At 37.2% G+C, this 27,873-nt stretch overlaps 2 protein-coding genes across 7 annotated transcripts in view; both read right to left on the bottom strand.

Moving 5' to 3' along the window:
* Positions 1–25,903, bottom strand: part of SLC31A2 (solute carrier family 31 member 2) — a 445,176-nt gene extending 419,273 nt beyond the window's left edge. Inside the window, exon 1 of the mRNA XM_006214795.4 lies at positions 25,900–25,903. The gene's annotated coding sequence lies outside the window, so the exon portion shown is untranslated. The remainder of the gene's footprint in view (positions 1–25,899) is intronic.
* The window catches only part of KIAA1958 (KIAA1958 ortholog), a 160,629-nt gene extending 134,300 nt beyond the window's left edge, over positions 1–26,329 (bottom strand). For all 6 annotated transcript variants that reach the window (XR_012072196.1, XR_012072195.1, XR_012072197.1 and 3 more), the window contains exon 1: positions 26,193–26,329. The gene's annotated coding sequence lies outside the window, so the exon portion shown is untranslated. The remainder of the gene's footprint in view (positions 1–26,192) is intronic.
* Positions 26,330–27,873: the final 1,544 nt, after the last annotated feature.

Here is a 27,873-nt window from a genome sequence, read left to right as displayed (position 1 = left end):
GAGCAGATCAGGCAAAGGGCAACCGCTACAGCGAGGAGGGAAGAGAGCTGAGAATTATTCAAGAGGTAACATAGGCTTATTTGGCAATTACTGAATATGGATGGTGATGCCTCCTAACTCATTTCTCCATTTCGCCCCTTGCCCTCTTCAATCCATTCCCCCAAAGTAGACATAATTATCTCCTCAAAACATAAAGCAGATCATCTCAGCACCACCCCCATTTAAAACCTTCCAGTGGCTTCACATAACATATTCCAAAACTAAACTCCTTAGTGTGGTCTCCAAAAGGCAACATAATCGGGTTATTGCTTTCTTCTCCAACTTCATCCTGGGCTACCCTCCTCCAGTTACAGTGCTTTTCTTTCAAATCCTTAAACATACCGAGCTCCTTCCTGTCTTAGAGCCATTATTTATGCCTGAAATGTTCTTCCTCCTATTTGTTCCATGGATCTCCACTTAAATGTTACCTCCGAAGAGGCCCTAACTAACAAGAAGGTCTCTGTCTTATCCCCATCAATTACTCTCCATCACAGCAACCTGTTTTGTTTCTTTCTTTACACTTAAGATAATTTCCAAGTACAGGTGATTCTTTTAGCTGCAGTAGTTATGTTCTGTAAAGTCACTGCAAACACTGAATTAGTGGAATCCTGAACTCCCAGAGGAAATACACGGTTAGGTTCCTGTGAGCCTTACCAACTGGTCAATACATAACCTTGTTTTATTTGTGTTTCTGTTTAAAGATACCTATTCAATACACTGCACAGTGTTGATTCATGAACACTGAAATCACGGCCGACAGGACTCTAACTCATGCCTGAACAAATCCTGTCTAACAAGTTATTTCCTCCATAAGACACATAACAGCTTCTTGTGCTCAGGAACACTAGACAGCACTCTGGCGCTAAGCTTGGGGGCCATTTTACATAGTGAAAGCATCAACAAAAAACACACACGTGCAAAAATGTGGCACTAAACAGACTGAAAAGGATATCTGTTTACATTATGAGAGCTGAAACAGAAAGGTCAAACCTTGCCTTGCTCAAGCTCAGCCGGAAATGTGTGCATCAACTCAAAATTTTTTGCTGCTCTATGCATGTCTGTGAATGACTACAAAAGTTCTGCAGATACTGATTTCAGAGTTACAAACTTTGGAAGCAGTAACTTCAACAGGTTTAGCACTTACCAGAAATATACAAAGGGGATTTCTTTATACTCTGTAGAACAACTTAGATAAATATGGACACCAAGACTCCAGACAGTCAATGAGTAGGATTGTACTGGGAAATTTCATCCATGGGGATATACCACACAAAAAATTCAAAGGGAGCTTCCCAACTTCTCCCACTTCCAAGGTCCTTAACAACAGCCACTGAACCCCTTCGGGCTATCCCTCTTCTTCTGTGCTCAGCCAGATTCAGTAAGTTGAGGGCCTATTTGTCCCTACTTTGATCGTGCAATGTAGTAAGTTTGCAAAACAGCAACAATAATCAAAGACACAATGCTGTTTCTCTAATTCAGAGGAAGTAAAATTGTGGAATACTATGAGGACTAGAAAATTGCATAAAAAAGAAATATGTGATAAATTCCCCTTCATGTAATAGGAACTAGGCAAAATTACTTTTATACATGAATAACTGCAGCAATAAACACCAATAAAGCAGGAGTAATGGCATCATTAGGAATAATCGAATAATTCAGACAACGAACAGACCACAAGTGGTCCCAAGAATCAGTCTACTTCACCATTACTGGGACCATACCATTATGAATATGTGAAAACCACAGGAAATGCTCATTTTCTCAAGATATGTATGCTTACAGGGAGGTCAACTGCTATGGATTCCAGCAGAGGATGTATTTCTAGCATTTATGGTCCTGAGAAGATGGGCAATGAGTGAATGATGGGAAATCAGAGTAAAGGAGAAAAGGAAATGTGCCAAATGTCAGCTCAGCCAGCACAGTAAAATGTTCTCTGCTTATTCAGTATACAGAACATCTACACAAATACCTTCACTGATGAAACCGTCTCTGACATACCAGTTAAAGAGTCAACATATATTGAACCTTATATACAATGTCTTGTAGTCCTGCGTAGAGGGAATTCTGAGGAAATAAAATACATGGCAAGTCTCTTCAAGGGCTGAGGTCCCAAAATGGTAAATCAAATATGGATATGAAATCAAATATGGTAAATCAAAATATGGGTTTTATCATAAAAACAATGCTATAATATGGTAATTAGGTTCTCAGGCCACCCACAAAAATCTCATTTAGCCCACTCTGCTGACCAGAAATACTGAATACTTAACATTGCTACTTAACACAGTCAACTAGAATTTTATTATTATTCCTATCAGAAAAATGCCTCCTAATTTACCATAGATGGCAAGCCCTGATTCCTTTGGAGGCATCAAAGCCCTAGCTAGCAAGAACTCAAGGTGCCAGGGCAGCACCAGGGTCATTAAAAGACTTACTAATTCTCTGCTACAGTAGCTATCTAAACTTAAAATATTAAATATAATAAAAATTTTAGTTGCTTACTAATCATATTCCAAGCACTTAACAGCTACATGTGGCTAATGGCTGTGTGCAGAAAGAGAACATTTCCATCATCGCAGAAAGTTCTCCTGGACAACTCTATCTTTATGAAGGAAGGCTCCTCACTTTTCTATTGCATCATTAAAAAAGGGACTCTCTGTGGATGGATGGTAGTGATGGTAGCACAACAGTGTGAATGTACTTAATGCCACTGAACTGCACACTTAAAAAGGGTTAAGATGGTAAATTTTATGTTATATGTATTTTACCCTCCCCAACACACACACCAAAGTGCAGCTCTCTCAGTTACACTCTCTCCTTATATGCCAAGGTGTGGACTCCCTTCAACTGTGGGGCCCATCAAAGCCAAGAATTTAAAAGTGGTTGTAAGCATACAAAAAAGAGCCAATTCCTGCAGTCCAGTTCTACTACCAAGGCTTTGGTTTTGAGCTTTCCCATTTCCTTGGTTGGATCTATCCACATTTTATTTCCACAGCACTGATTGTAGACCGTTCTCAAATCTCTCCCTCCAGCTCCTGCCACAATTCTCTCCTTCAGAAATGTGGCAATCCCTTGGCACTAATATCAGTGCCACCGTTACATCTTGCTGGCTTTGGATACACGGAAATATGGTTGGGAAATGACTGATAAACACCGAAAAAGAGCTGAAATCTAGATAAACAGCAGAGTCCCACTGAATAGCATAGGGAACTAAATTCAATATCTTGAAATAACCTATAATGAAAAAGAATATGAACTATATATATATATATATATACATATATATATAACTGAATTACATGTGAAACTAACACAACATTGTAAATCAAATATACTTCAACAAAAAAAAAAAAAAAAGAGCTGAGATCAACAGGAGAGTTAAGAACGGGTAAAGGGACACGCCAAAAAAGAAAAATCCTATTCTTTAGATATTCAAATTAGAAGTGCTAAATCAGTTTGCTAACAGAGCAACAAAAGCCTTGCGTGTGCATGTGTGCGTGCGTGTGTGTGTTGGGGGTAGGGGACAATGGCCCTAAGACAAGAATAGCTCAAAGTCTCTGTAATGCAATCTGCAATTGTCCTTAATCAACTACAAACCTCAATGCTCCCTCACTTGTGAAATCTTACTCTAGAGTCCTGCTTTAAACCTATTGGGGGAGGGGAATAAATAAACCTATTGGGGGTTTGCATATTGTGTATACTCCCCTCTTGGGGCATATATGATATAAGCAGTGACTTCTTGGAACACAAACAATAAACAATAAACAATGCTTATCCACCATAGGTCTGAGAATAAAAGCAAAGCCATCTGAATCAGAGCCAATCTTATCACGGTTATCTCCATCTTGGGTTTTGATTAAGCATTTTCTTTTCTATACAGAGAAATACTAACATCAACATACTTAGATCATATACACTGAGTTTTCTGTGATTCTGCTAAACCCCCTGCATTTGCTTTCCTAATTCCTACTAGGTTAGCAATGTCTAAACATGGAACAACTCGCCTTTGAAAGAAACCAACTCTCCTGAAATGGCATATGTGTGATGTGGGATTGAGCGTAACCATCTGGCAATCTACTCAGATTCACTGTTGAATAGATGCTGAATCTACTAGCTCTTGTTCCATCCTCAGATCTTAAACCTAAGAGCTACTTGCAAATTTCCATTCAGGGCAAAGCTCCTGTTAAATCTGTCCATTAAGACAAAGTATTCTAAGTGAAGTAAGCCAGAAAGAGAAAGAAAAATACCATATGAGATCGCTCATATGTGGAATCTAAAATAAATAAACAAACAAACAAACAAACAAATAAATAAAACAGAAACAGACTCATAGACACAGAATACAAACTTGTGGTTGCCAAGGGGGCAGGGGATGGAAAGGGACAGACTGGGATTTCAAAATGCAGCATAGATAAACAAGATCATACTGTATAGCACAGGGAAATATATACGAGATCTTGTGGTAGCTCACAGTGAAAAAAAATGTGACAATGAATATATGTATGTTCATGTATAACTGAAAAATTGTGCTCTACACTGGAATTTGACACAGCATTGTAAAATGACTATAACTCAAAAAAATGTAAAAAAAAAAAAGACAAAGTAGGACAAACTTAAAGGCTTTTTTTTTTAAAGGAGAATTCAAGAAAAGTTACAGACACACATCACCCCAGTCTTATCTGCTGTACACAGTGATTCCACACACCATGCACAAGCTTTGGCATCAGACACAGTTCAAATCTTGGCTCCAGCTTCCTAACTGTATAACTTTGAACAATTCACATAACCTCTGAGATTCCATTTTCACATTTATAAGATGGAAATAACAGTAACAGTACCTTAGTTACATGGTTGTAGTAAGATAATATATGTGAAAGACTGACATTACATCCAGCACGAAGGCTATTTAAGAAACTTCTAGCGGAAAGGGTATAGCTCAAGTGGTAGAGCGCATGCTTAGGTTCAATGGGCTCAATCCCCAGTACCTCCTCCAAGAATAAATAAATAAACCTAATTACCTCCCCCCAACCAAAAACAAAAAAATTAAGAAACTTCTCTGCATAACCGCCACTGTCCAGTTCAGCCAACCACCTCTCCAGCTTTGTTGTGTATTCAGCACTCAACCCAGCTCACACAGGCTGTCCTCAGTAAGAGATAGCTATTATTTATTATAGTTCTACATTCCTCATCCAAACCAGCTCTAATCCTGACCTTACCTCACCTAGTTTGCAGATTCACTGACCACACCTACTCACTAATTACGGCATCTCAGAGCACACTCTGTAGCCAGCCAGTGCCCCTTCCCCTCTCCAGCGGACACCCTGACCTCCCTATAGCTGATTCATCAGGGCCTGCTAATCCTGGGACCAATTCTACACAAGCCTAGACTGGATGTTATAGAGTGACCTGTGCTAAGGTGACACCACAGCATGTGCTCAGAGACACACCTTTCAGAAAGATTTGTGCAAGGTTCACTTTTAATCAGTTTTAGAAAAATAATTCACTAGGAAATTCTCAACTACCTTCCCTAGCACTTTCAAAAGTGTAAAACAAGGTGAGGAAATTCCAGACCAAAGACCAGATCTGATAAATGGCTTAAATTTCATGTAACCCAGGATAAAACTTCTAAAACCACCTGGTTGGTGCCTTAAAATCAATACATTCAATTATGCATGTATCTGAAAAGTCTCAGCATCCTAATGGAACTAACTTCTACCCTTAGCATCTGACTCTGATGTCACTTCTCAAGTTAGGAGTTATGAATACCAAAAAAAAAAAAAAAACATCAGTTTCTGATGAGTGGTTTTGATTTTGGGTGGCTATGATGGTAAATGGCTTTATTGTGGGTGAAAAAGATACTGCCCAGTTGTCATCACACAGCCCTGTATCTTGCTAATTCAGGCTGCCCACTCGTGTTCACTTGAAGGTACTCCCAACATCCACTTGACTCTAAAAGAAACCTGGGCCATGTTGATTCAAATTTCCATTCTACCTATTTCGACCAAGAGACAGATACTGAGGATTAGGTCCACACAATGAGACTGAGTCCCTGCGCTCGTGCCATGGGCAGCTATTCGAAGGACCCACTAAAGGCTGAGCCAAGTCTTTTTGAATTAGTACATTCATCTTGTCAGCTTCAGATTCAGAGCTGGGTAAGCAGGATAAGCTTTATGGCTATATCCAAGGACCACAGAAAAGCAGAAATAAGGAAGCTGATCCCAACTGAGTTCAATAAGGCTAGGGGTCTACATCAAAGCAAGCAATGAGAATGAGTGCACATTTCAAGCCGATCACATCTGTGGTATGGAATCAAGGAGGAGGGAATCATTCATGGTCCATTCAAAGGAACCAGGAGCTAAGACAGGTGTATGAAGAACAAGGACTGGATAGAAAGATATCAACTGTGATTCAGGGGAAAGGAAAGCAGGCCTAGAGCTACTCAGAGATGGCAGAGATACTAAACACCAGAACAGGGTTAAGGCTATTATTGGGGAGCAATATTAGGGATAAAGCACTAAAACAGAACATGAATTTCATGCAACATGAAACACTAGAGAACAACAAAGATGGTCTACAATTTCTTAGGGAAAAGCTATTTAAAACCAGAATTCTACACCCACCAGTGATCATTCAAATGTATGGACAAAAGTAAACACATTTCATTTAAGGCATTTAAGGGCATAAAATAATCAGCCCAATGTGCTTTTACTGGGAAAAAAATAGACAATGTTTTCTAATTATATGAGGAACAAACAGATATTCAAAACAGACATAAGAAAATTAGAAAAATGAAATTACACCTAAATAGTTGTATTTTTTTCAAGTAGAGAATATACATTCTTTTCCAATGCCCATAGAACCTTTCTCAAAAATTATGTAATATGCCAAAAAGAAAATTCAAAGTTCCAAAATCCAAAGATCATATAGGTCATATTTATGACCAAAGTGCAATAAAACTGAAAATAAGTCTAATAATCAAAAAGAAGAAATCTCTTAAAAACACTGTTTTAAATAGTACTGCATAGACTCTACAGATATGCAAGACACTGAGAACACCACACACTGAAACCAAAGGGGAACAGACGGAGCAGCAGACCTAGGAATGTGACTGTCTTATGTGCTTTCATTAGAAAAAAAAAGTAAAGACTGAAAAATTAATTATTAAACTCAACAACCTTGAACATGATAAAAGAAACTAAAAGGGCTTATAAGGTAAAGAAGAAATTAATAAAACAAAACAAAGGAGGAGATGGACTCCAGCAAGCCACATCATGAGGGAAAAAAAAAGATAAAATGTAAACATTATTTATTGAGCACCGCCTAACTCCAGGTACTAGGGACAGAATTGAAAAGGACCAACACATGCTGGCTAGATCCAAACCACAGACGGTCTAGAAAGGCTTCCTAGAAGGAAAACTCAGGATACCAGTATTTTTAGCTTCCATTTTTAATATTTATAGTTTGACTTTATTCTTATTGAGAACTAAAAATTAACATTTACTTATATTCAGTAACACAATTTTTTGATGATCTAGATTTTTTCCCTCTTTTAGAATCACTTATAGTGAACAGGTACAGTGAAAAATCCATGTACACCTTGTTTACTTCTGTTCCTTCAGTTTTCTTTCTTATCACAGCACTTCTGCCTCCTCTGTCATTCTACATATAGTTTCAGTTTGTGGGTGTTAACTTACCAAGGGCCCCTACAACTCTTAACTGTAAAAAAGTTAACCGAAGACCAATAAACCCACTTACTTGGAGTATAGAGTATCATGTAGATGCTGGGAGAAGGCATATGATGTTGCTTTACCAGATACACTAAATAATGCACAACTAATGGAAAATATCAATTTCATTCTGTCTCTAGTTACTCGAGACTATATACCATATGCATTATCTTATCTACAACTGAAGGCAGTACTTCTACTCAAAGCCATTGCTGAAGTCTGAATTAAATTTTCTTGCAAGTAATATACATATATCTTATCTACATGTCTTTTCTATTATCCATCTGAAGTGTCTTTAAAATGTAAAGTCAATTTAATTTACTGCTTCCTTTTTATTAGCCGATCTAATCAATCAAGCCAAGTGTAATATGGCAAAAACCTGTTTTCACTTTGCCATTTTTCCCAAACACACGAAACTTCAGAACTCCATGATCTTAATCAAGATGACATATCACTGAGGGGACTAAATAACCTCTCTTCTATTATACTGGTCCACTTCCTACAATATTATATAATTAGGAACAAAAGAAGGTGATATGTTTATACCAACACTTACTGAAATACTAATTAAGAGCTTTAATAATCCAAAAATTACATGAACATAGTCCAAAGGGATCAAATCATTCCCATAGTTACTGTTTTATCAGAACAACTTAGTCTAAAAATGTCTTTGATAAATTATTTAAATTTTTTAAAAAGTGTGGGGAAAAAAGTCTTTGAACTCCAAAAGGTATACCAGCACTTCTTATTGTTATGACTTGTAGGGATATGTATCTGCTGGAAATGCCTCAAAGAACTCCAGGATTCGGAATTTATTTTCATGATCACCCCACCTATTCTGCTTCTCTTATACTATACTTATTCATTCAATAAATAATCACTAAGCACATATGTACCAGCATGAAGGAAGGCAAAATTGTGTATAGAAATGTTCAGAAGAGTCACAAGGATAATTTGAAACAACAAATTCCTAAAGGTCATCTATATTTGTCTTTGATAAGGCTTTTTCTGCTGTTAAATTACATTTAAATACCAGAGCATGTGATGTCCTGGTGATAACACATAAAAACTAGATCATGAATTGCCATTTGCAACAACAAGGATGGATAGAGGGTATCATGCTTAGTGAAATAAGTCAGAGAAAGACAAATACCATATGGTCTCACTTATATGTGTAATCTAAAAAAGAAAATGAAACAAACAAAACAAAATGAAAACAAACCCAGAGATACAGAGAACAAACTGGTGGTTGCCAGAGGAAGGTGAAGGGTTGGGGAAAATAGATGAAGGGGATTAAGGGGTAAAAATTTCCAGTGATTAAATAAGCCAAGAGGATGTAATATACAGCAGAAGGAATATGGTCAATAATACTGTAATAACTTTATATGGGGACAGATGATTACTAAACTTATTGTAGTGGTCATTTCATAATGTATGTAAGTACCCTATCACTATGTAGTACACCTGCAACTAACATAATATTGTACAATAACTTACACTAACACAGTTGAACGACCTATAAAAATGAAAAAAAGGTTTAATTGAATCATATAGTTTAACTAGTAGCCAGTAGGGCCAAATAATCTTATAAAAATCTTATTAGGAAAAAAAATTAGACAATCAGCTTTACAGTACAAACTAGTCAACAGAAAACTAATTTCAAAAACAATTCTTGTGAAATAAGTCAGAGAATGACAAATACCATATGATCTCACTCATGTGTGGAATTTAAAAAACAAAACAAACAAAACAAAATGAAAACAGACTCACAGAGAGAACAAATGGGTGGATGCCAGAGGGGAGGGAATTGGAGATGGAGGGGGTTGAAATAGGTGGAGGGGATTAAGAGATACAAACCTCCAGTCATAAAATAAATAAGCCACAGGGATGTAATATACAGCATACGGAATATGGTCAATAATACTGTAACAACTTGTACGGGGACAGATGGTTCCTAGACTATCATGGTGATCATTTCATAATGTGTGCTGATGTCAAATTATTATGTAATACACCTGAAACTGACATAATATTGTATGTCAACTATATTTCAAAAAAATAGCAAAACTGGTAAGAATATGTTTAAAAGAATAATTCTCAATGTTTAATAATATATATTTTTATGATATGACTTTTTAGCTGCTGCTGCACCTTCTGGCTAGACTGAATCAAATTTTAACCACCCTTATGGCATTGTACATATGCAGGGAACAAACAATCTATTGAAGTGAAGCAGTGTGTGTAAAAGGGCTCAATTAAATGGTGGAATGTTTCTTGTAAATTAAAGCCCTCCTGAATAATCATCTTCCATGCAAATTATCTTTCATGGGGTGTTCCAACAATGTGCCATCATCCTATGTAGCCGCTTTAATACATGCTTATTTGTAATGCCTGACATAATGAATTCTCTCTCTTTATTCTCATAGAAATGAGAATGAGAATTTAAGCTTTTTAATTTTTCCTTGCTAGACTGCCTTTGTGAGTGCACCAGTAGTGAGACGTTATTTTCTCAAAACCTACAGTGCAGAAAAATGATTTAAACAGAGGCACACTACTACTACATGTATCAGAAATAACAGTTTAAATGGATTTCTGATGACAAAATACCATGTTATCCTCTCCTCCTTCAAGAAAGTAAAATTTCCCTAGATGCCCATAAGCTTACTCTCCTACACCTTACCTCAAACCTTTTAAGATTTTTATTCTTAGACAAAAAGTCATATGCTAAAATGTAAATACACAAAATAGAGACTGTTAGCATAATGTATCTGAGGTCTACGTATTTCCTAAAATTTATATAAAATTATGCTGTATGTGCAAATCTGCAGTTTCTGAGAAAAGAGTGCAAAGTTTTTATCTGACTCTCAAAGAAGTCAAAGAACACAAAAAGATTAAGAATTACCAAGCTAAAAGATACACCATCTCAGGGTCATACTTCGATTGTAAAAGTACAGAAAGTATGATTGATGTTTCAGTGGATACAAATTTAGCTCCCTTGGTACTAATGCTGCACATTTATCATACAGAACAAAAATTCCTTCTCAAAAGAATCAAACTAAAATATTCAATCACAGTCATCCCTTAAAATCTTAAGAGAGATTCTATACATCCTTCCTAAGCACTCCAGATTAATTATGTGCATATAGATGCATCAACCTAAGCCCTGAAAACAATAACTGACAGGGGTGTTAAGGGGGAATACGGGTCATATGGTAGTGCTTGGACCACAGCCTGGTCTACCAGCAGAGGGCCAGTAACGAAAGGCTAATTCAGCATCACAACTTCATGTTTCACAAAGGTCTTTTTAAGTGTATGGCTTCCTTCTCCCTCCCCCTAAATGTTTCTAAAAGTCCTTAGCTTAACTACTAACTAAATCATAAATACTAAATTGTATTAAAAAAAAACTTTCTCAGAGGTCTTTCCACACACTTTAATATAATGGACTAGGAAAATTCCCAGGGATCTTCAGGTTCAATTAAATACCACAACTGCTACAACAGCAATGTACTACTGAGCATGTAAGTACCTGGATCCTGTTAGGAACTCACTACCAAAACCATCACACTTCTAGTTAATAGGCACAATCCCCAGGTTCTATTCAGAATTAATGTGCCCACAGAAACTCTAAGTAACAAAGCTGGATTTTGCAAGGAAGGCAGAAACCTCCTTACAAAGCTAGTGTGGCAGAAACACTGCTGACTCCATCTGCATTGATTACCTTTTTTTTTTTAAAGCAGCTTGAGCAAGTAACACTTGTGAAGACTTAGCACTGAAGAAAAAAATCAACACTGCAAAAAAAACTTCAGGTTTTTCTCAGTAAAAAGCAACAGACTCTTATGCAATCCTCAAATAATAAGAGGAAAGCACAAAATACATTAGGGATACACTGTATATAAAATTATCCTTAATTAAAATAAATAGCCCAAAGAAAAATACATCTAACTTCTTTTACAAAATTATTTTTTACAAAATGTCACAGTACTCGGCAAGTTAAATTGATTTCATCCATATTTCAAATTTTACCAAGAGATTTATCATCTAGTATTTCAGGAATTGCCATCGTCTGGAAAAAATGTTTTTAAATTGTTAATTCTTAACTATATCCATTATGTGAGTTCTATAAAATAGTCTTCCGCCTCTCTGAGGTTAGGGGACACTTAAATACAAGAATTTTGGTTGCACACCTCAAAGGACTAAGTCACATCCTCACACTTCACTCTCTACTTGATCCCCTCACCCCACTGTGTGTCTGTTTAAATAGAGCTCTTTACTGCCCTGACCTATATACTCACAAAGCAAAGTTCCTGCATGCTCCAGTAAACAAGCAGTCTTTCCTAGAGCTGGCTGGACACCACCCTTCGCCTTTTATCACTCATCCTGCCCCTTGTTTCATCACATGACCCACTCAGACCTAAGTCACAGTATTTCTCCTACTGAAATAAAAATAAACATCCTTTTCTCCAAAATCTGATAACCATCTATAAGGCTTTATAGTGTAAGTGCTACAATGGCACACGATTTGAAGCCACTGTGTTAATTAAGATTAGCTTTAAAATGTTCTTCAGAAATTGCTACACGTTAGCTATAAGGTCAAAGCAAAGAGACACACATAGACTTTGAACAATAGAAGTACTTGTTGAACTCAAAATTTTCTGGTATCTAGTGTTTAAATACCTCCCTTCTGGGTATTTAAACCTCAGTAATAACTTGTCCCATGTGCCTCACACTCTTCTCACATGAATTCATTTAATCCTCACAACAACCCTATGAGGTATATACTTAGTACTATATCTTTTTTACAAATGCGAAACTGAAGCAGAGAGGTTAAGTACTAATAAGGGCCAGAGATTAAAACTCAGGCAGTCTGAGTGTAAAGACTATGCTCTTAACCAGGGTGTTAGCCAAATACTTCATTATCAGCACCATATTTGCTACAGTAGTTTTGGCACTGAGAAGATCTGGACAAAACAGATTTCGATATTATTATTTTCAACAATTTTCTTTTTTTTTAATTTTCTTTTTAAGTTAAGACAGTTAGGTAAATGATTAATCACAAAAACCACTATAGTCCCAAAAAACCTCAGATTAAATGGTGATGAAGTATACAGACACCTGTGAAAAAGAACTGGCAGCCGGAGTTCCTTCACTTCTCTAGATCATCCCTTACCCATAAATAAAAGGGCTAAAATGGGGGGACAGTATAGCTCAAGTGGTAGAGCACATGCTTAGCATGCACAAGGTCCTGGGTACAATCCCCGGTACCTCATTCAAAAATAAATAAACCTAATTATCTTCTCCAAAATAAAATAATTAAATAATACAATAATAAAATAAATAAATAAAACATTTTAAAAAAAGAGAGCTAAAATAGATGACTCCTGTAACTCCTTCTGGTTCAAACATTGAAAAATTAATCATTAAAAAACCAGCAATGCCTTATACGATTTAAGACACTTGCTTGCTGCCCACCAGCAGGTTAAAATCAATTTGAGAATCTAAAGAACTTGATTTCTAAAGTACTCAACAACAAAGACATGCAAAATCTTTTCAGGTTTTAAATATGCTTTTTATTATAAAATATAGCTAAATTATAGAAAGTATAACAAAAAGAAAAAGTGTAATTAGTAACCCCAGTACATTAAAAATGTTAGCATTTTAGGGCATTTTCTTCCAATTTTTTCCTTATGCATTGCTTTACTTGACTGTCATTACTGGAGGGAGGGAAAATGGAAGGGATAAAGCATTTTTTTTCACTTGAACAATTTATAATAGAGGGTTTTTTCCCCAATTACCTGTCCAACCTCATTCCTTGCTACTCCCCACCTTTGCTCTGCAGCATCTCTTCATCTTTTGTTGTTTCTAGAACACATCAGGCACATTTCCAATTCTGGCGCCATATACTTTCTGTTCCCTCGGCCTCAAATGCTCTTCCTCCAGCTATCTGCATGTCAAGCCCTTTCACTTATTGGTCCTTACTCAAAAACTATTTTCTCAGTGAGGCCTTCTTTCGAAATCTAAAGTATCAAGCTCTCATCCTGAAATATTTCATATCTCCCTTCCCTACTTTGTTTTTTAAAAAATATTAGCACTTACCCCTTACATGTTACTTTCCACATTTATCTTGTTTATTCTCTATCTTCTCTACTAAAAGTTCCATGAGGGCAGGAATGTTTCTCTCTACTGATTTCCTGGTACCTAGAAAAGTACCTAAAGTAGCAAATGCCCAATAAATATTTGCTGGATGAATAATCTCTATAATCATCACTTTAAATGGCTATGTCCTAGTCCATCAAATGCTGATATCAAGATTTATCTAATAATTTCCCTTCTGATGGATAGGTTATTGCCAATCTTTCACTATTCTGTATAATGCTCTAATATGGGGGTCATCAAGATTTTTATGGAGAGGGTCAGATAGTAAACATTTTCTGCTTTCCAAGGTCTTTGTTTAACGACAACTAAACTCTGCCACTGTAGCACCAAAGTAGCCACAAAGGAATGCTTGTGGCTAGATATGGGCTGCAGCAGACCAGACGTAGCCTATAGTCCTCAGTCTCTGCTTCACTGAATATTTTTGTGCATGCATCTTTTTCTATCTTTGCAATTAGTAGAATTACTAAACAAATGGGTATGAGTATATTTATGATTCTTGACATATTCTGTCAAATTGCTTTTCAAAATGAAAAATATGAAGAAGGGGAACAACCAGAACACTGACACATTGCTGGTGGCAGTATGAATGGATGAAACTACTCTGGAAAACTGGCAGTATCTGCTAAAGCTGAACGTATATACTGTATCACTCAGCAATCAGTCCAGGTATTTGTTTTTCTTCAGGAAAGTTGTGTTAGACACTGGAAGGGGCACAAGAAGTTCCACTGGGGTGCTGGTAACATTCTGCTTATTGATCTGCATGCCAGTCACGTGTGTTTAATTTGTAGAATTTCATCAACTGTAAACATGGTATGTTTATTTTTGTATATATATTATACTTTGAAGGGTTTCAGAACACGCAACCCCAAAATATGCCATTTTGGCATATTGATTATTTTGAGCTGAGGGCATTTAAGAAATAGCAACAGAAAGGGCTCTCACCTTCTTTCTACCTAAAATCAGGTCATAAAATTTCCTATGAGAAGTATGCCCTTCTTATACAGGAAAAGAGGAACATTCTTATCACTAGTAACTGGGAGTCAATGTCAAAATGGATCTGAATAAACAAACCTACTAAAATAACCTTTATCTTCCATTAGTTTCCTCCATATATTTCCTAGTCACTGTCTCACAATTTACGGCTCCTCACTAGAACTCCTTTGTCTTGTAACTGCTCTACAAATTTATCATTTCTTTGTTTAAAGTATATGTAAGCTGTCAATCCTAACTGCTTCTCTGGGTCTTCATTTTCCTTATGTAGACTCCTCTGTGCATGTAAAAATATTAACCAAATTTGAATGTTTTTCTCCTGTTTATCTGTCTTATGTCAGTTTAATTCTTCGGCCCAGCCACAGAATCTAGGAGTGTAGAAGGAAGATTTTCCTCCCCTACAACTTCAAAGATTAAAAAAAAACACTATATACTCATCAGCAATAAATTGGGATAACTTTTTCTCTTTCTCCTCATCAGCACTGAGCATTATCTTCTTTTATATTTTTACTACTTTGATAGATTTTTTAAAAAGTATCAAGATTCATATATTTCTTTACCACTGAGGTCGAACATTTCTCTTATTCTTCATTTTATCTATTACCCACTGGGGTTTTACTATTTTTTTGTAAATCTTGACAGTAAAACAAAAATACAATGCCATAAAGACCTCAAATCTGTCTATCATATTGCTGCAAGTATTTTCTCCCGACTTTCTTCTTATTTTATTTTTTAAAGACAAAGTTTAAGTTTTCATAAAGCCAAACTGACTGACCTTTTCATCTATGTACCTCTTTCTCAAAAGCATTATATAGAGCTATATTCTTTCACTTTTAACAAAAATATTGTTTCTTATTATGTAATGTGTAAGGATATCCTTATTTCTCAGGCCAACATCCTCTTAAAAAGATGATTAAATAAAATATGCATCTGGATGATTAACAGGAAGGCATCAACAAAAAAGGCATTAAAGCAAATCTATAAATTTTAACTCTCAAAATAACTTTTAATAAGAAAAGCCCTAAACTTCTGAGGAAATTATTTTATTAATGGAAAGTAAAGATTTTATACCTTATTACTGTATAAACACATCATTAGAGAAAATCTAAGTATGCGGGAAATACACTTTGTGGTAAGACTTTTGTCTGTTAGAGAGAAGCCATTTTGCCAAAACACAATGTAATAATATGCTACTTATCAAGAATATATTCATATACCAAATATATTTATAACAAAATATATTCATTGGCAGAGTATTATTTATAAGACCATATAGTTTTCACTGAATATATTAATATACATTAAATATATTCAAAAGGAAAATATTTATAAGACAACTAGACCATCATGTGACGCTTACCTTTAAAAAATAGAACATTCTCTAAAATACTTCAGCTAGAACTTCACAGAAATCTTCAAAGGTTGTTTTAAACAAGGTTTTGGTAAATAAGTGAATTTGATGGATATGTTAGTTGGATAAATGAACCCTTATTTCCATTAGTTGCGGGAAATGAGTCTAAAGTTGCAAAACTAAAAAAAGACAGAAAAGAGAATTTTCTGAGGGATTGAAAAAAATCTTGAAAATGTCTCTATATCTGCTTGGATTCATCCAGATGCCAGAAAAGGATTCCTTCGGCAAATTTCCAAAAGTAACTGAATTGCCACCTTTACTTAAACATGTGGGGAACATTTTCACTAAAAATGATAAAAATTTTAAGTTTTGTCCAGGAGGTAAACTTTATTAACTATACAGAAACTTTCAATGTAGAGCTTCTTGTTTTCTCAAGATATGAGATAAAGAAAGAATATTACTAAATCATAATTGTCATGAAAATGTTAACCACCAAAGTAACTTAAAAAAGAATTAAACTCTGTGCAATAAATACATATAAATTACTGCATACCTTGCTTTTTTTTTTTAACCTACACGGGTATTTGTCCCTTTTGATCAATAGGAAAAAAACAGTTCTCCAAGATAATAATAAAAAGTCATTTTAAGAATGAGTAAGGACCTCAAAGTAAGCAGGATAGTAGTAGAAGCTTAATTTTGGACTTTCCTCAAACCTACTCATAAAAACAGATGGAGCAGACCAAGAAAACAGACCCACACATATGTTCAACTAATCGTTTACAAAGGTACAAAAGCAATTCAAGGGAGGAAGAACAACCTTTTCAACAAATGGTGCTGGAGTAACTGGACATCCATAGGTAAAAATGAACCTCAATCTATACCTCACACCTTAAATAAAAATTAACACAAATGGGTCACAGACTTAACTGTAAAATATAAAACAACAAAAACAAAAACTTATATAAAACAACACAGGAGAAAAATCTCTGGAAACTGGGGCTAGGCAAAGAATTCTCAGACCTGACACCAAAAACAAGAGCCATAAAAGGAAAAATTGGTAAAATTAAAATTAAAAAATTTTGCTCTGTGAAAGCCCATGTGAAGATTAAAAGACAGCCGTAAGACTGAAAGAAAGTATTTGCAAACCCATATCTTGCAAACCACATAGACAAAAGACTAGTATCTAGAATATATAAAGAACTCTCAAAACAGCCAAGCAAACAAACAAAAAAATCCAATTAGAAAATGGACAAAAGACATGAACAGAAGAGAATATGCAGATGGCAAATAATCACATGAAAAGATGTGTAACCATTTTATATAATAATGGCTAGCCATTAAGGAAACACAAGTTAAAACCACAATATTACTATACACATATCAGAATGGCTAAAATAAAAAAATAGTGACAACACCAAACGTTGGCAAGGACACAGAGAAACCAGATCACTTACATATTGCTGGTGGGAATATAACATGGGACAGACACTCTGGAAGAGTTTGGCGGTTACTTAAAAAACTAAAATCGTAATTACCATAAGACATAGCAATTATACTCCTGGATATGTATTCCAGAAAAATTAAAAGTTATGTCCATAACAGTTTTATTTGTAAAGGCCAAGAAGTGGAATTGACCCAGATGTCCTTTAACAGATGAATGGTTAAAAAAACTATGATATACTATGGACTACTACTCAGGAATAAAAAGGAACAAACTACTGATACATGCAACAACCTGGATCAATCTCTAGGCAGTTACGTTTAGTGAAAAAAGCCAATCCCAAAAGGTTACATACTATATGATTCCACTTATAGAACTTTTTTTTTAATGACCAAATTTCAGAAACATAAGACCTACTATTGGTTGTCAGGGGTTAGGGATGGGGTGGCAGGATGGGAGAATGGAGGGCTGGTAGAAACAGAAATACACAAGTGATGAAACTGTACTGAACCTAACACACACACATGCAAGTACAGTAAAACGGGAAATCTGAATAAGAGTGGTGGATTTTACAGATGCCAGTGTGTTCATGGTCTCTCCTCTGTACATACACCCCAGAAGTCTCTTTTTGTGCTCAAAATTCCTCTTACAAGGACACCTGTAAGATTGGTAGGGTCACCCTAACAGCCTTGTTTTAAGTTAATCACCTCATTCAAGATCCTAGCTCCAAATACAGTCACATTCTGAAGCACTACGAGTTTAGGGCTTCAACATATGAACTGGGGGGAGTACAATTCAGCCCATAATACTCAATATCCTGGTTGTGATATTGTAAGTATAGTTTTACAAAAATGATACCATTAGGGGAAATGGCAAAGTATGCGAAGAATCTCTGTTATTCGTCACAACTGCAACTGAATCTACAATTCTCTGATGGGGGGAACAGCTAGAACAACTAGGATAACAAAAGGTAAGATGATCAACAGAATCAGGTGATGAAGCAGCCCCATAAGTTGGCAGAGCTAAAACATTCACATAAACAGAACTCATGTGGGATCAAACACTAGGTAAGTGAGTGGAGAAAAAAAGGAGAGTTCTCATGATTATAGAAGCTGGAATAAGAAATTACCAAAAACCACCCTCAAAAAGAAAGGACTCCATTCAAGGGAAACTGGATGTTAAGAAGAGTGAGAAGACTAAAAGACCATGGGGACCTACCAAGAGGCTTTAGAAAGAAAACCACTGGGATTAAAATCCAAGCCAAACAAAGAGGCATCACTAGGGATAGAGAGGAGAGATAAAGGAGGCCAATCTCAAAGAATATCAGAGAAGACTAAATAAATAGGACATATTTTTTCCCTTTATGGTGAAATGTAGTATACAATTAGAAAAGGGCAGAAATAGTAAGTGAACAAATTGCTGACATTTTACAATTTCACAAACAGAAGACATTTATGTAACCAACCAAATCAAGAAACAGAATATTACCCACACCCCAGAAGCCTCCCCTTTCTTCTCTCTAGTCACTAATCCCTCAAGGGATCATGCTTGCATCACACTTGCTAATGTTCATTGGCCAAAGTAAATTACATGCCCAAAATGAGACTCACTGTGGAAGGGACAACTCAAGGGTGCAGACATCAGGAGATGCGGGGCCAACAAAGTGACACTTTACCACATATTATACTGATGGTTATCTGGGCAGACTTTAGCGTGGGGCTATTACAAATAGTACTGTAAACATCCTAATACATTTATTTGGTAAGCTATATCTTCAGGTGGAATTACGAAGTTATAGGAATATTCATATGTACAGCTTCAGTAGATACTGCCAAACAACTTTCCAAACTGCTTGTATCCGTTAACATCACTATACCAATTTATACTTCCAATAGTAGTGCATGAGAATTCTAGTCACTCTACATTCTCACCAAAACTTGGTATTTTTCATTTTTTTTCATTTAGCCATTCTAGTGGGTATGTAATGGTATCTCACTTTAATTTTAATTGAATGGCCATATTTTAAAATATTTCACATAAGGAACTAAGGAAAAAAATTTCAAACCATAAAACTAAGAAAACTACCTGGGTCCACTTCCCCATCCATCACAGAAACCTTCTCCTAAAGTACAGGTAAATCCCTCTAATTTAAAGATGAACAAGAGAAAAGAGTGTAATCTAATCCTATGAAAGGTACTGTTGGAAAAAAAGATCAAAAAGAACCAAATAATGTACCAACAGGCAATGAAGGCACATCACAAAAATATGGCCATAAAGCAGATGAGAACTGTAACACAATATTTCAATATAAATTAAAACTGAGAAAATAATAGAAGCAATGAAAGTATTCATCAGAAATAGAAAAGCTAAAAAAAAAATGACAATGGCCAAATAATAAGGGCGTTTACAAAGAGAAATGAGAGAGTGCAGTACAGAACAGGAAAGAAAAAAATCCAAAAGGAAGACAAAACTAGAAGGAACACTAGACTTAATAGATAAATATCACGGAAAGTACATTAAAGAGACTAAAAGATAAAAAGAAAAAATTAAGAAAATACAAAAAATAAAAGAATTAGAAAAAAGGGATAGACATAAAAGATAAGCAAGGAAGATTCAATATCCATGTAACAGAAAACCTCAAAGAAGAAAATAAAAACAATGAAAAAGAATAAATACTAAACTATATAACTGATAAAAATATTCATAAGAAATATTTGAGCCAACATAATAAAACATACACTGTGTATCTGAAAAAATGAACAGAAAACAGCCAACACTTAAGATATATTCTAATTCTAGTCAAGTTATTTGCCTTTAAAGATAAAGAAAAAAGTCCTTTGGGCATCTAGGCGAAAAGATAAAGACATTTAAAAAGAAAGAAAATCATATTGGTATTAGACTCCAACAACAACACTTTTTATCAGTATACAATAGAGTAGGACTCAGCAAACAATGGTTTATGGACCAAATCCAGCCCACTGTCTGGTTCCGTAAATAAAGGTTTTATTAGAACACAGTCATGCTTATTCATTTATAAATTCTCTATGGCTGCTTTCTCATTGCAGTAGTACAGTTAAATAATTGTGACAGCGACCTATGGTACACAAAACCTAAAATAATTACTATTTGTCCTTTTAAAGAAAAGGTTTGCCAAATCCTACAACATATTTAAGATACTTGAGGAAAGGAAATGCAGGCCAAGTATCTACATTCAGCCAAACTGATCTTCAAGTATAAAAGCCACCAATAAAAGACAGGACATACTAGTCACATGAGCCAATTGTGTTTCCCCAAATTCATGCGCTGAAGTCCTAACCCCCAGTATGTCAGAATGTGACTGTATTTGGAGATTGGGCCTTTAAAGAGGTAATTAAGGAAAAATGAGGTCATTTGGGTAAGTCCTAAAGATACTGATAAAAAATTGAATCCTCTTACAAAAAGGAAATTAGGGCACAGAGAGGCACACAGGAAAGACCACGTGAAGACATCTAAGGAAAACCGCCACCTATAAGCCAAGGAGAGAGGCCTTAGAAGAACCCAATCCTGCCAACGTCTTGATCTGGGACTTCTAGCTTCCAGAACGGTAAAAAGTAAATAAATTAAATTTTGTTGTTTAAGCCACCCAGTCTATTTTCCTTTGTTATGGTAGCTCTTGCAAATGAATACAGGCTGGAGAAAGCAGCCCTAGATTGGTAAGAGTACACAAATATTGTTAATATTCCCATAAGTATGAAGCCTCATAACAGAAAAGTAGAGCTTCTGATATGTTGTGACTATGACTTACATCCACTGATAAACATTTTTAAACAGTAAATATTTACAAGAGAAAAGAGGGAAGATATTGACAAGGGAAAAGTGAAGGCACACAACATTTGCAATTAGGAAAGGACAGAAAAGGTTAAAGAAGTGCCAGTTTTGAGGAAAACCAAGAGAAAGAATCCAACCAAGATATGTACTATTCCTGAAATTTGAATTAACTAAAAAGGAAAATAAAATAATTCAAGAACAATCCAGCCAAGCAAGGGAAAGTAATGGAGGCAACTTTGGATAATTCTCCAGAATTCGTAAGATTTTTTTTTTAAATTTCAGCTAATGGACTCCTTGATGATTAACAAATTAAAAAATATTTGCAGGGATCAAATGAAAAGATATTTGCAAAGCGTTATGAATGGAATTCTTTGAAAGTTTTTTTTTTCTTAAACAAATCAACTGCATTACTTCAAGAGTGGAGTAAAGGAGGGGAAAGTTATTCACACCAGACCTGCTCCCTAGTGCCAGGCTTCCCCACAGTCAGGCAAATCAGAGAGGAAAAAAGCTAGAAGGAAAATGCACCATTTTACAGTATGACTTTAAATGTTTTTAAAAGTTTCTTAAGTGATTTTATTTCTTAAAGTTTTTTAAAGTTGTGTTTCACATGAAGTTGGACCATTTATCTTTGAGATATGTTTTGATGCTACTTTCCTTTCAGCACAAAAGGACCAATTACTGATGTCCCAGCCCACATCACTTTGCTTTCTATATTATTTTATGTTTGACAGAGTGTTTCCGAAATATGACATCTTTGTCACTAGAGACATTGGTATTACCAATACGTAAGAGTCAAAAAGCTCTCTCCAACGGTTTAAGTGTGAGACTTTGCAAAACAAACTTGAATACTGCTGCATAATTTGCCTTTCTCTAGAAAAGGGTATTAAGCTTTGTTGACAATAGATACAATATAAAATTCAAAAATTTGCATTTTCAGTACTTTTGGTTTCTTGACCTTTATTTGAATTTGAGACTAAGCTTTACCAAACAACAGAATTTACACTGTAACTAGCCAACCACAATCCTTATTACGGAATCTGTGCAGTGCATTTGTTACCTAGGAAACAGAAGAGAGCACAGGCAGAGTGCAATTTCAGTACAGCAAAAGAATTCTCCAATCATGCTGGTAAATAAAGTCCATAAATCAACTAATCAGAAGTAAAGTCAAGAAGCATCACGTAAGAGTTTAGCTCTATAGAAACTTTTTAAAAGGAAAACAAGAAACCTGTGGGGTTTCTTCTGGCAACTATGTAGATCTCTTCAGTAAATATTATGAGCAGGTTTCTTTACAAACACAAACTGTCAGAAAATAAACTGTTCAAAATAAATGGCTTCTCTCCAATCTTCAGCTTCTCTATTTTTGACAGTATTTAAGAGAAAAAGCTTCTTTAGAGCCAGCCTCATACATCTGGTAGCAGAATATTAATCCAAGAATGAATTCTGTTTTTCTGGCGAGCAGCAAGGGGACGCGCTACTCTTAAAGAATGATAAAGGCTGGAATGAGAGGTCACTGTCTACACCTCTCACAGTGGGACCTGCTTCCCCACCAAACTACAAAAAACTGCATGAGAAAGAACTTGAAAGTCATAGACTTTTATAAAGAATAAAATAGTTACTTTTCAGCTTTCCCATTTGGTTATTATTTCTGTTGCTTTTTCTTAATTTAATTCAGTTTTTTGTGGGGGAGGTGATTAGGTTTATTTATTTTAACAGAGGTACCAGGGATCAAACCCAGGACCTCATGCATGCTAAGCAGGCACTCTACCACTGAGCTGTATCCTTCCCCTTCCCATCTGGTTATTACTAATGATAATACTAATCTTTTGAGGGTTCCAGGTAACATAAAGTGGCCATTTTGAGTATCCTTTAATGGTGCCACATTGATAACTAACACACAGGAAAAGACCAGAAAAGTCTATGGATTTTAAAATCTGTCAAATTTAACTGTAGACAGCTTAGTATTGTTATTAAAAAAAGAAACTGGTAAGTGTCAGTTTCTATAGATCAGTTACATTTAAAATCCAACTTCACACAAATTCAAAATTTCTGGAAATAGCATTTATTTGTCATAAAACCAAAAGCAGCAGAAAGAAATGTCAACTATGAGAAGTGAAAAATAATTCATGTGCTTTCCTAAACATCAACATACCAGAAGATAAATCAGTTGAAAATTAAAAGGTCTCTGGAATACTTCTGATTACACTAAAATAGTACTGTTAATAATAGAAAGACAAAAAAAAATTAATGTCTACATATCACAGTTAAAAAACAAAAACAAAATTAAAAAAATTGATGTTATCTTTTAGCCAGCACACATAAGCACTACATGCTAACCCCAGAAAACTGTTAGAAACAGCTACAACTCTGCCAACGAATTCTCAATGCAGGCCACTCTCTCTTAATGTTTAGTTTACACAGTGACTCTTTGTCAAATCTTAATGAAACAACTGACAGCCATATAAATAAATAAATAAACATGCAATTCAGTTTGTTAGCTTATCCTTTTTCATACCACTAAGAGCTGAGGAAGAGTGTGTATCTAAGAGCTGAAATTCTGGAAGTGTTTTAGAACTCCATTCCACCATTCACGATAAAGCCTGAACAAATTTCAGTATCTATCCTCTTTCGGCCATCCTTATTAGAAAAGGAAGAGGAATCTTGCCCAAGGGCCTACCAGTGCCTGGCACTGAGCTCTGTGCAGTTTAAATTCATTTATCTAATCTAGACAAGAAGTCAAAGCAGGAACTAATCAAAGGGGCTGGCATGATCACTGTTAGGATGCAGCCTCTTCTAAGTTTTAAGTGAAGTGTACAAAAATGTGCACTTCAGGCATTTGCAAAATTAGGCATGCAATGATATTAATTTGTTAATGTAAAACTAGGGCAAGAATCTAGGATAAATTTTTCTCCTAGAAAAAGACCACTATTTTAGGAATACTAAACTGTCTCCTCTTTATAAGGACAAAAATCAGTTTGCCTAATTAAAACTACCTTAAATTGTATATTGTCTTCTGACAAATTTCCACATCTTGACAAAAATTTAAGTAACAAATATTTTTTCACCATGATGATCTTCCTTCAAGTTTGGATGATAATTTTTATTTTTTAAGAAAGACTGCATTTTCTACATATAGCTGTACATATAACTGTCCTTCAAACTTTTTTTTAATCTCCTTGGTAACTATTAGATTTAAGTTTGCCAATATGGATTCTCAAACAACAAGCAAAAAAAAAAAAAGAAAAGAAAAGAAGAAAGAAAAACTCTAGAAATGAACAGTAGATTGAGATTAATGCAAAGATGTAAATCTGTATCTGCACTAAAAATCTGAATCTGTAAAATTAATTTTCTAGGTGTTTATTCAGCTTCATTTATTTTTTGAATGTCTACAAAAACATAGCAATTGTTCACAAGAAACTTAGATAAATAATATAAATCAGAAATATCACCTACAGTACTTCTCAAAACATTATACAATCCAATCGTTGGGTTATATACACAGAATACATAAATCCATGTAACAAAATAGGTAAAGCATAATCACAGTGGGAAGATACCAGTTCTAACATTCATGTTCTGATCTTATGTCGTGAAAGATCTCATAGCTTAAACCTGCAAAAATAAAGGTTTTAGCCTGAATAGCAAGCTACATAATTGTTTTCCGCACTTCCAACAGAACCTCCACTCTGGAAGCTATCACTACTTGACTTGCTTAACTGTTCACTTAATAGGTAGAAGATTCTGTCATGCTAATTCTAAGTCTGGGAAATAACAAAACTTTACCCCCAAAACATATATATATACATGTATATGTAAAAATCAGTCAATCAGTCATATTTCTTGCCTTTAAGTTCCTATCAAACCTTAAAAAAGAAAGAAAGAAGGAAAACCACCAGAAAACTAAGACATTCTTTGATTTTGATTTGATTTGATTTTGGTCAGCCCAACCTCCTCCTACCGAGGGAAATCTATTTCTCGATGTAGTTGATAACAAACACAAATCACTGTGCGCAGCCTCAGATGGGGGGGGGGGGGGAAGAGCCCTTCGGAGAAAGCCCTCCTCCGTTAGAAACAATAAATAAGGGGCCGAAGCGATGCACGTTCCTTCACACACGCCCCAAACGCACCTCGGCGTAGCTCGCGGGAGGGAGACAAGTCGGGCAAAGACCTGAACCATCTTTCTCCCGTTCTCTCCACAACCTCCTCAAGACTTGGAAACTACGAGAGCAGATCTTTTCTTTCCCCTTCCCGCCCTCCTTCCCACCTCGAACAGACCCAAGAGCAGGAGCAGGCGAGCCAGACCCACGCAGCGCGCCCGCGGCCGCCGCCACGACAGGAGACCTGGGCGGCAAGCCGGCCCCACAGAGACAGCCCAGAGCCGTGGCCGCCGCCGCCGCCGCCGCCCGCTCCCGGAGTCCGCTTGGCCCGGGGGTCTCTACCCCTCACTCCCCTCAGCCCGTCGCCGGCGACGTCCGGCCGCCTCACTTTCAGCCCTGACTCTCGGCCTTCCCGCGCCCCCGTCCCGCCCCCAGAGGAACAAAAGGAGGGTTCAGCCGGGTCACTGCCTGGCCGCCGAGGGGTAGGCGGCGCAGACTCCAGCGCTGCCGCCCCCCACACAAAGGGGCTCCGGGCCCCGGGCGCAGCGTCGGCGCGCTCGTCCCCGCTCCGCGCGCGGGCTCTCACCCACCTGCAGGTGTCTGTGCGTCTGTCCATAGGAACGCGGGCAGCGAGAGGGCCTGCAGGAGCCGACCTGGACGGGGCGGGACGGAAGGGAGGGAGGGAGTGCGGCCGCAGGGCCGGGAAGCGAAAGCAAGTGGACAGGGGAAGGCGGCGGACCGGTGGCGGACGGAGGAGCGGGGCGGGAGACCGGGGCGCCAGCCTGGCTCCGCCGACCGGCACGCGCCGCTCCGTGCGCCCCGGGCTCCGCGCGCCCAGCTCGGAGCGCGGCGGGCGGGCGGGGGGGGCGGGGCGTGGGTGGGGCGGGGCCGGCGAGCGGGGCGGGGGCTTGGACCCCGGGCTCCAGCCGGCGCCGGAAACGCGCCGCGGTCCGCCGGGCCCACAGGAAGTGTGTAACGGCACCTCCCACGACGCGCTCCGGGCTCACGGTAGTCGCTGCCCGGAGGAGGTGTGGACCGACCCTCTTGCTACACACACGGGCGCCCGAGCTCGGTCTCCGCAGCCCTTCCTGCCAGACGCCCAGGGCCCGCGGTCCCCACTCCCCCTTGGAACTCCACCCAAACGCCAGGAGTCAACCTTGCAAGACACTCCGTTCGTCAGGTGTGGGACACCTGTTTTAACGCACTGAGTGGAGTCACGTCTATACCCAAGTAGGTGCAAGAACACCGATCGACAGACGAACAACCCACAGTCACGGCTGCCCAGTGGAAGTTTCTAATTCAACTACAACACAGACACCCAGTGCCACGGAGGGAGCCAGACCGCTTAATAGTTCAATTAAAACACGCTAAGGCAGGGGAAGCATACAGTAACACTTGCACGGCTCGGCCCAACGGAGGTAAGGCTGGACCTGCTACGTGCTACCAGGCGCCCTCCACTTTTATCTACCAAACACTTTGTGCTCAGGATTTACACTAAGTGCTTAGCGAATATTGTTTAATCCTAAGATCTCTATGAAGTGGGTCTTGTTAGCATTGCTCTTTTGCAGATGAGGAAACTGAGGCACAAAGACATTACTCAAGTCTGCCCAAGGTTACATAGTAGCTGGAGGAACCCAGATTCACCCCAGGCAGTCTGGCTCCATGCTTTATACTTACAGCGCTAAGATCTCCAAAATAATAATCATGGTAATAAGTAACATTTAAGGGATTTTTCATCCGTTTTATTTTTCTGTTTTTTATGGGGGGTGGTAACTAGGTTTATTTATTTATTTATTTATTTATTTATTTATTTATTTATTTATTTATTTATTTATTTATTTATTTTTTGATGGAGGTACCAGGGATTGAATCCAAGACATTGGCATGCTAAGCTTCCACTCTACCACTGAGCTACACCCTCCCCTCTTAAAGCATTTCTGACTAGCCATATGTCGTGTTCACATCTTGGTCTCAAATCAGCTGTGGCAGGAAAGCTCAGTCCCTCCTACCCCGGGACAGGCGAGGGGAGAGAAGAGTATGACTGAGCAGAGAAAGACAAACTTCAGAACAAAGGAGAAAGAATTCCTAAAATCTTTGAACACTCTTCCTGATCTAGGCTGAATTTAAAAATCTGTAAGCATTTTTGATAAAATAATGTGTCCAAAAAAAACTCCCTACAGTTAATCGCCACATGTATTTGACATGTAATCCTGTGGGGAAAACTGGAACCCTGTGCACTTATGATGGAAATGTAAAACGGTGCACACACTA

Source organism: Vicugna pacos, chromosome 4, assembly GCF_048564905.1.
Source record: "Vicugna pacos chromosome 4, VicPac4, whole genome shotgun sequence".
Lineage (NCBI taxonomy): Eukaryota > Metazoa > Chordata > Mammalia > Artiodactyla > Camelidae > Vicugna > Vicugna pacos.
The sequence above is the reverse complement of the archived record's forward strand: the minus strand, read 5'-3'. Positions and strand labels throughout refer to the sequence as shown.